The sequence below is a fragment of the Lichenostomus cassidix genome, chromosome 13 (assembly GCF_008360975.1).
Source record: "Lichenostomus cassidix isolate B80296 chromosome 13, HeHo_3.0, whole genome shotgun sequence".
Lineage (NCBI taxonomy): Eukaryota > Metazoa > Chordata > Aves > Passeriformes > Meliphagidae > Lichenostomus > Lichenostomus cassidix.
The window spans coordinates 13,421,833-13,431,827 of record NC_139494.1 but is presented as its reverse complement, the minus strand read 5'-3'; the positions used below and the strand labels follow the sequence as shown (position 1 = coordinate 13,431,827).

The 9,995-nt window shown below is 52.6% G+C and overlaps 1 long non-coding RNA gene across 1 annotated transcript; it reads right to left on the bottom strand.

Moving 5' to 3' along the window:
- Positions 1-991: 991 nt before the first annotated feature.
- Positions 992-2,400, bottom strand: LOC146431304 (uncharacterized). The gene is made up of 2 exons (XR_014854928.1): positions 2,122-2,400; positions 992-1,220 (listed from the first exon to the last, which is right to left on the bottom strand). It is a non-coding gene; the product is annotated as an uncharacterized LOC146431304 (long non-coding RNA).
- Positions 2,401-9,995: the final 7,595 nt, after the last annotated feature.

Below are 9,995 nucleotides of genomic sequence, written 5' to 3'. Positions count from 1 at the left end.
ACTGCCGCGGGGGCGCGCACCGCCCGCCCGTGCGCGCCGCCGGCGAGGGGAGGGGCGGTGCGGGGCGCGCCCCCGCGGGGCGGCCGGCGGCGCGCACGGGCCTGATGCAACGCCCGGCTGAGCTGGGGGGAGCGGACGGGGCGGGTTTACAGCGCGCCGACCCTTCCCCGGATCCCAGCCTCGCTGCCCGGCTGGGAGAGGCCGGGCTCGGGCCAGGGGTGCTGCTGCCGGCTCGGGGGCTCCGGGGACCAACGCACCGCTGGAGCCCTGGAGTCCCCGAGCCGGCTTGGACACGGTCTCCCCGGCCGGCATGGACTGGGAGCCGAGGGATAGGGATGTTCTCGGGTACCCACTCCTGGGGATAGCGGATACCGTGGTTGGAAAGTGCGGAAAGGGACTCGGTGCGTGTCGTGGGGAATCACGGACTCGCAGAAACGGTGAGGTTGGGCCATCTGGTCCCACCTCCGTGTGTAAACAGGGTCATCCCAGAGCACATGGCACAGGGTTGCATCCAGACGGTTCTTGAATGTCTCCGTTGTGGGAGACCCCGCAGCCTCTCTGCTCTCTGTCCCAGTGTGGGTCACTGCACAGTAAAGAAGTTCTTCCTTATATTCAGGTGGAACTTCCTGTGCATCAATTACTGCCCGTTGCCTCGTGTCCTAGTGCTCAACACCACAGAAAAGAGCCTGGCTCTGTCTTCTTGTCACCCCCTCTTTAGACATACACAGTGATGAGGTAGAAACCACCTCCCGTCTCCTGAGCCCAGCAAAACCTTCCTTTGAGGAGGTTAAAATATTTAATTGATCTCTAGCTGATAGCATTTCACTTGCTTATCACCATCATTAATGTTCCTGGTGTTTGTCCCCCAGTTGCAGCCAGAAAGACAGGAACTGCAGACCTTGTGTGTATGTGCACATGAATTATACACATTTAAAAGGCAACTTGCATTGCTGATACCATTTAACGCAACCTGTCTAATTCACAGCAGCCCTTACTTGATGCCGTTTTTATTCAATGCAAGCCTCTCCCAGCCTCCCATCATCACAGCAAGCACACCGCTCTGCTTCTGCCCAGAAAGGTTCATCTGGCAGTCCCGGCATGTCCTGCAGCCCCAGGGACACATCTATGCAATCCCTGCAGGAGACCCGTCAGCATGACAAGGCACTGAAGATGTAGCTCCCAGCTGCTGATGCGTGGAGAAGGATGAAAAGCTGATTTCACTGTTGGAAGGAAAGAAGAAAGTGAGAAACAAACATGAGCTCAGCACAACGCTTGGAAGGGCGACAGCGTCAGGGGTCTGGCAGTTCCATAGAGGGAGTCTCAGGCTGTCAGGGATGCTCCACTGAGACTATCTCAGCTCTCTGTGTCCCTTCCTACCCAACCTCTTGGCTCTGGGAGTACCCTCCTGTGCCACAGCCCCAGGAATCACCAGCAATTATCCCAAATCATTCAGAAATTTGGCTGGTAAAATTCCAAAAGGAAGTTTAACTCCGATAGAGCTATCTGCTGACCTGGCTGGATACCTGAGCTGCAGTAAGCCAAGCCACATCCTGTGCTCTGTACAGCCCCGTTCCTGGGTCCCTGTGCTCCTCAGGAGCATGACTTGGCAGCTGCAAAACTCCCAGCTAGTCTCCCACCTACACCCCCTCTAGGAGCAGCTCCTTGGGTGAGGAAGGTGGCTGCAGCCAGGGGACCTGCAGGCCGGTGGTGTCCCTCACCTGTCCCCCATGGGTGCAGCACTCCAGCTCGGTCCCTTTGGGACGCTGCTCTGCTGCCACGTGAGCGAGAAGGAGCCCGCGGTGGCCGAGAGCCAACCTGGCTGCAGAGCTGCCAGGCAGGAGGGAGCTGGGCGAGTCTCAGCCTCATGCAGTGCCCAGCCAGGCCAAACCCCGGCAGGGTTTTCAATGTTGGAAAATAAATACACAAACGTGGGGAGAGAGAGGGAAGTGTCCATGCAAGCTTCCTGCATCAGCTGTAGGGAACATCACCTTGTCAGGTCAGCTCTCAAACACCCATTCTTCATGGGAAGGGGAGCTGAGTGTGCACCACCTCCAGCTGGTGGAAACACACCGCCACGTCTAGCAAGCTCCCTGTGCCCCTCTGCTCCCTCGGTGTCCTCACCTCTGCTGGACCCATCTTCCCCTGCTCTGCCCAGCATCCACGGCACTTGGATATTCTACTCCTCCCTCCAGGGGCTTGCTGAGAAGCAGCCAAGAAGTCTCCATATTTCTACAGCACAATTCACTGGGAGGTAATCCATCTCTGCTTTCCCCAAATTCAACAAAAGCACCTGACCGGCATCCGCAATGCTGCTTCTCCGCCTCATCCTTCACCCCAGATGTGTCCCTGTGCCTGCCCAGACTACATCAAGCAGCTCTGGGTGCTGCCTCCCAGCCCTGTGCTGGCCCTGCGCAGGCTCTGAGGAAGCAGTCTCCAGGGAAACTCCTCTGCTGAGCAGTGATTTGGGCAGGAGCTCCCCACCTCCCTTGCTCTGTGTACAACAGCTTATTTATTTCTCCCTGACTGAAGCGTGGCTTGCATATTTATCACAGACAGCCGTCTGCTTTGGTGCTGCCCTGGAGTTTTAAAGATGCTTTGATGGTGGCCATTAATGTCTCTGAGCATTTCTGGGTCTTGCTCGGCCGGAATATCCCCAGCTTCATTTCTGCTGGTCTGGCAACCTCACCTAGGGTCCCAGCCTTCCCTTTGGGAGCAGCTTTAGTTCAGTGGCCTGGAGCAAGGCCTGTGCATGGCAAAGAGCACAAAAGCAGCCAATGTGACCAAAATACTCCTTCACTTCACCATCCTGTTTGGCCGGTAGCTCAGCCCCTTTCTCAGGTTCCACTTGCCTAATTTTGTCCAGCGCTGTGGCCACGAGGTCACCGCTTGCCTTTCCTACAGTTTCACCTTTGCTCTAGTCTGATCCCGAATGCCAGTCAGTGTCTGCAGCACTCTCCTGATCACATCTCTTGTGCCTGCATCCAGGGGCTCTGCAGACCTCGCAGGCAGCTCAGATTTGTAGTGTGCTTCCCAAGGGAATTTTCTCTCCCCATTACCTCCAGACCAGTTTGCTTGCTGCCAGTGCTGGTCACGCTGTTCCCTGGGGAGATGCCCAAGCTTCACACGTGGATGGCAGAATATTAAGGCTCAGGCATCTTTAACGCTTTGCAAAAGAGAAAGAGGATTTTGCCAAGGAAAGTCCAAGCTTCCTATCCTGAGTCATATGCTTTGACTTATTTATGTAGTTGTTATTGCTCTGTGGACCCTGCCTGGCAGAAACATTGTCAGGGACAATGCACACAAGGTTGGGCTGATTTTTCTGCTGCAGCCCTGCAGTGTTGCCCTCCAGCAACACCTCCTGACTGCCCCCGAGGGGTTTCAAAGTCCTGTTCCCAAAGGACTTGCAAATGCAGTGTGACCAACAAACTGCTGGCACCCACAGGGAAAAGCTTTTCAAAGGACACCCAAAGCTCATTCCTAGAAGAGAAACATTTCTCTGAGAGGAGGGTGCTATGCTGGTGCAGAACCATTCTCAGGACTCTGTGCTACCAGTTACAACCCTGAGACTGAAATGGGAATTTTCAATTTCAGAAAACCTGTTAGTTTCCCAGTGAAAAATACTCAGCTTGCACTGAAGTTCCTCATCGGGAAAATCTGACCCAATCTTTTCAGTCTGGCTCCCAGAAAGCAGTGGAAGCCCAAATTCCAGTGCCAGTTTGCTGCCCCAGTGGTGAGTGGGGCTGAGGGCAGGCTGCCAGCAAATCCCTGTCACCCTGCCATGGCAAGTGCCTTCCAACCCCAGCAGACACCTATTAGTGGCACACTGTGGCCATCGCAAAGGACTCGAGTACTTTTAAAATAAAACATCCAGACCTTTCTTTCTACTACTCAAATTACCGACATTTCAACCTGCTTTAGCTCAGAACCAGAAGAAAGTGCCCATTCCTGCAGGCTTCTGCCAGAGAGACCTCTAAAATCCCCTTGTTTAACCTCTTTTAACCTCTCCTTGCTCCATGTTTTTAACCCCAGAGCTCCCACCCCTGCTCTGGAGAGAGGGACCATGCACTAAAACACAACACGCAGCCAGAGCAGCAAACTCAGCTTCTCCACTTCTGCTTCCAGGGCAGAGGGGTGAAAACACACTAAGTGCTCCCAGACAGTCCTGTAGGCTTTTTCTATCTGCAGCCATATGATCCAGGGAGATGGAAGATGCTCCCTGGCTCTGTGATTGATTCACATGGACCCTTCTAGCAAAGCATATGAACGATCAGCGTGAAGAGTGAGCGCATTCACACCAATAAGTAATTTCCAACCTGAGTAATAAAACAGCGGACATTAACGAGTTCCATTACATCCCTATTAAAAAGTGCTTTCACTTAGCAGGACTCCACAGCCCAGGGGCTGAGGCTCGGTGGTTTGATGCTGCAGCCCAGCCAAAGGCACCGTGCTCTCAGGGCACTTGTGCCATGTGTGGAGTAGAAATCACCTCCAGGAGCTGCCAGCTCCTTGCTGCTTCCACCCATCTTCTGCACGCTGGGAAGTGGTGCTGCAGATGTGTTCGTGCCTGAGAGTGCACCCCATGGATTTTCCTGGTGTTAGGAAGTTAAATTGAAATGTGAGGAAATGTCCTGTAATTAAACGTCTGAGGTCTGCTATGCAGCTTTTGCGTGTTTTTAATAAGTGGATTGGAAGGGGGGGATATCTAATGATACATAACTGCTTTTATTATCACAGCTTTTCTCTCCAAGAGCCACAATTCTTGTCGGATTTCCCCAAAGCCAGTAAATAATCTTGGCTGCTGGAGAAAAAAACCCCATTTCCTAGTTATTGATGACATTGGTTTGGAAAGCAATACCTCCTCTGGAACACAATTTCTCACTTTGTATATTTTGCTGGAGATACATTAGCTGAAGGTTTCTTATGTCCCCTAAAGAGTTTCAATTTCCAGGAGGTCATGAAAACAGGACATAATTTGACCACTGAACATGGTATTTTCTCTGAAGGATATTTACCCTCCATGCCACCCCTCCACCACCAGGAATATCAGCAGAAATATTTCAGACACTTCCACAAAGAGAAGTGTGGTGTGAGAGCACTACCATCCTTGTTCAAGATGCCTTCAGATCTGCATGCTTCAGATGAGAAATCCTGCATCCTTCCCAGGTCCCAGCCACCCACAGCAGTGCTGGAGGTCCCTTACTCAGCCCACCCAGGGATGTGCCATTCCAGTGGAGAAACAAAGCATGCAGGCAATGTGCTGTGATTCCCAGGAATTCACGTCTCACTGCCATCAGCTCCTTGCACCAGCACTGGCCAGGGTCATACATCTTTCTGCCTTGTGCCTGATGTGCAGGGAGGCACCAGCCAGCAGCTGCTCCACGGAGCTCTATTAATTCAAGCAGTGGCAGCTTGTGCAGCTGCCCTAAAAGCTCCCAAAGACTCAAGGTGAGAATCAATAAGATTGATGGGTGGAATTGCTGGGATATTTTCCTTTAAGCACCTAAGGATAATTAACAGCCAAAACGCTTGGAGTCAAGCACCAAAGTTATGAAATACTAAATCAGAGGCAGCTCCCAGCAGCTTCGCTCGCTCCCTTTGCAGGTTGTACATTCATGATAAAGCCGTCAGCCACGCACGGCCGCAAATTCTCTCTTTTCCCGTGGCTCTTTCTGCTCCTTTCAGTGGCTGGTAGTTATTTAAATATTGTTTTACCCCTCTGCAGTCAAAGCAAAGCCCGGGGCTTTGCCATTCAAATCCTAGCCTGACCCACAGCACAGTGATATTGCTGCTGGGTGTTTCCCTGGAGGGTAGCACGCTGGGATCTGTGTGTTGCACCAGCACATTTGGATCCAGTGGGTGCTGCTCCCCTCCTTGGATAGCCAGGGAACTGAAAAAGAGTGAGAAGTTAAAGTAATTTTGTTATTTCGTCTGCAAGAGTTCAGACATCTGCCCCCAACTTTTGAGGGCACTGGGCATCCTACCCTGATGCTTTCCTTCCCACTTTTGCAGCCACATTGACTCTGGTGCCAGGCACCAGCAGTGAGCAGCCTGGACTCCAATGAGCATCATGGGGATAGCAGAGGAGGTGGAACCAGGCAGGAACTCCACCAAGAGCCAGTCTGGAGAGGTGGGGCTGAGCTGCCTGGCCAGCTGTCCCACACAGAGTTCAGATCTCCTCCTGTGGTCCACAGCAGAGGGTCAGCACACTCCCTGCCCAGCCCATCCTGGTTGTCAGCCGTGGTACCAGCCATCACATCATGGGTGACAAAGGACCCCAGGAGGATACAGCACACCTCTGTGCCCAAGACCTGCACCATGCAAATAGACAAAGAGGCTGGAGCAGGGGCAGCTCCATGCGTGACTCTAGCTGAAGCCCAGACAAGACTAAATGATCCTCCTTTAACTTTGGGATGTGCTGTGTGAACCTGTTGTGCTCCTGGTGTCAAAAAGTTCTTGTTCCACTGCATATGTTTCTGCTCCCATCCCTGCTCCATTGCAGGGAAGTTTCAATGCTGAGCAGGTTTTCCTACCTTTCCTTCCCAGGCTCCATCCTGCACAGGTGCTCCCCCAGCCACCAGCACACCTCTCCTGTGCACCCAGGGTGCATGGGGGGACATGGCTCCATGCTCTAAGCATCCCCTCCCCTCTACTTGTGCTCTGCCTCAAGCCCTCTGGGTGTAACTCCCACTCAGCCTCGCCAGCTTTGTGTTTGCTTTCCCAAATATTTTGCTGGTGCAAAGGAAACATCAGCCCGCTGAATCGTGAGCTGAGCCACCTCCACCTCCGAGCTGGAGCCCATAAAGTGGGAGAGATGATAAATTGGAAGCAAAAAAAATGCTAAAACATAGAGCAACATGCACCAGTCTTCCTCAGCCCCTGGCAGTCTGCCCCGGTGCCACCAAGTGAAGCTGGGGACAGTCCCCATAGCCAGGATGCTGGCATTGCCACCACACCCACCACAGCCTCCCAATAACACCCTGTCAGCAGCTGATCAGCGAGTCAGAGGTAAAAGGGCTTCAGCAAAGTGCAGTGCCAGCACCCAGCCGTGGCCACCGCTGTACAAGCATGGCCCGTGGGACACAGGCAGGGGGATTAAGAGATCTGTGTCAGCAGTGGGCTTGTGTATACAAACACAGCAGCTAAAAGGGCTCATGTTCATGCTTTGTCCCCAGGGAGGTCACTGGGGATGGGAAAGGCTTGTGGAGAGCTGGACATGCAGTGTCTGTGTCAGGAACGGGGCTGGGGATGGCAGGGTGAGATTGGCCTCAGACAAAGGGACTGTCCCCCAGCTCCCCTCCCTGCAGAGACCTGGGCTGGGGATGGCAGATAATGCTGTAGGGCCTGGAAGGTTGCAGGGAACTCCCTGGCTTTGTAGTGGCCCTCAGCAGGGCTGGAGAACCTCACCTGCTTCTGGAGATGGGAGCACAGGAAAGGAATTATTCCACCAGGGGTTTTAAAAAGTCAGCCCAGAGCTGTTAATATAGGAAAGAGTCATCGAGGTCAGCAGCTGCAAAGGCCTCACAAGAGTATCTCCAAGTTACCCCAGGACACAGCACATCTGCTTTTCCAGCTCCAGAGGGCAAGCAAGACTATGGGATGCTCATGGACACACTCCTGTAAAGCTTCTAGGAGGATCTTGAATCCACTGCCCACAGACAATCAGTGGACCAGGAGTCCAGCCTTCAGGGCACTGTATTTTATAACTTTATCTTTTTGCCCTTGCCTCTTCTGCCCCTGTACTTCCCAGTGAGCTCCTGAGGTTCTTGACAGCCAAACAAGGGGAAAAGAGACCCACCTCAGGGACCTGAAACATCCTCTGTCTCCAATGCTGTCAGTGGACATTAACGTGTGATGAGAAGTTTAATTGCAAATCTGGGGATGCAGTGGCCATGTTCTGCATCAATGCATTCATTTCTACAATTATATCAAGCAATATCAATTATATCCAGTGATTGAAGAAGTCCTGAGGATGTTAGGTGATGGAGATTGATGCAGGAGTGACAATGACTGACCAGCTCCAGCCATGCTGGGTGAAAGGATCTCAGGCCAGAAGCACAGAATTTGCAGGTGGATTTTGTAATATTTTGGCTGCCCAGTTTGGCAGTGGTACAAGAGCTTTCCCTTGTCTGGTGAGAGGAACAGTGCTGACCTGTAAGGAAGTCTGTCCTCCTGCCAGGCTAGTTGTCAGACTTTGAAGTTAAATCATGAGCAAAATAAATGCAAAGTGAAGCCATGTGCAGTCAGAGCCGGGATTTCTCGCCTGTGTTTCAGTCTGTTCAATTTTCATGCTTCTCAGCTGACACTGTTTGTTCCTAAACACGTTTTCATCCGACACAAGCAAGGCCAGGACTTCAGAGTGGAAACAACAGGAGCCCGAGAGGAATTTAACCTCTTCAGAGAGAGACATCTTTCAGGTCCTCTCCATCCTCAGAAAAAGAACAAGGAGAAAAGCACATATTGCCCTTCACCCCAGTAAGTTACTTAAGCTCCTGTTCCCACAGTGAAATCTTGCCTCTGTTTCAGTAGAGCCAGCACAAGGTCAGCACAAGACCACCCCAAGGTGGTCTTTCCAGCTCTCCAGAAACCCTTAAAAGCAGTTTATGTCCTAAACCAAGATCACCCCATGAGTCTGCCCAGAAGGAGAGATGTCTTTACTCTTGAAGCGGGGTTTTTTTTGAGCTTGCTTCCAGCCTACAGCCTTATCTTATTATTTTGTAATTCCTCTCCTAAAGATGCAAAACCAAAGCTCGTGCCAAACCAAAACATCCCTGCAGTTTATCCGAGCAGGGAGGAGCATGTGCTGGTGGCCCAGAGCCTGGAGCAGGACAGCAGCTGGAGCCTGGAGAGCAGCCAGGGATGGTTAATGCTGGTGGGCCACGAGACCTCCCCAGCACAACACAAAACCCACCTTAGTGGCTGTTTTTGACTTTCTCTCCTGCCTGATGGGACAGGGACACCAGAGAGGGGAAAACCCAGGGCAGTGTCCCTGCACACACATCTCTCCCTCCCTACATCTGCCAAATCCAGCCCCATTCCTGCTCCCAGCAGGTCCCGAGGTGGTTTTGCCCGAATGCTCCCTCCAGCAGGCACGAGCCATCCTGCTCCACATGGCACTGCAATCCCTGTGCCAGCACTGGCTGTCCCTGCAGCTGTACTGTCTTAGCTGTTAATTTAATAACTTACTTTAGCAAGCCTCATTAAGGCACCTCCTGCCTTTCCCCACATGGCGATGGTGTGTCACGGTCACTGATAATCCTGGCCGAGGCAAGGGCACTGAGCTGCTGGTGCTGTGAGGCATGCTGTCTGCTCCATCCTCAAACACAGACATGTCCTCCCAGGGCTCTCCAGCCTTTCTCCCCCTCCCCACACTCTCTGGGTCCAAGCACCTCTGTGTTGTCCTCTTTTTAAGCCAGGAGAAAAATCCATCACCATTCCACTGGTGATGGATGCAGTGCAATTGCTCTTTAAGGACTATTTGGGATGGCACTGTCTTTCCACAGGGCAGTGGAAGATGATTTCGTGGGACTTCCCCAAGTGCTGCTGTTTGGGGTGCTTTGCCAAGTGAAGCTGTTGTCCCTGCAACCCCTCTAGTGAGCTCAGTTGTGTGGTAGCCCAAACACCAGGGAAACCCCCAGGAAATTGCAGTGAGGTTGGCTGCTCATATTTAAACTTTTTCTAACACACTGCATAACCACTTTTGTCCCATTTTAAAGGTCTGCTGGCTGCTGGAGGGCAATCCTGTCCATTCATCTCACTCCCAAAGACAGGACAGGGTTTGGAAATGGCTCCTAGGCTGCACCTGTCCCAGGAGCAGCTGCTGGTGTTCATGGGTTTGCAATGCCAGCACCAGAGCAATCAGGATCTGTCCTTCCCTGGAAGAACCAGTTCCCCAGGTAGCAGCAAATGGCACTTTCCCTTGGGCAGAGGCCAGGGACCCTGTCCTGCTCAGCAGGGCTTGGCAGATAGGCAGGCTGCAAGGCGTGCAGCTCACATGA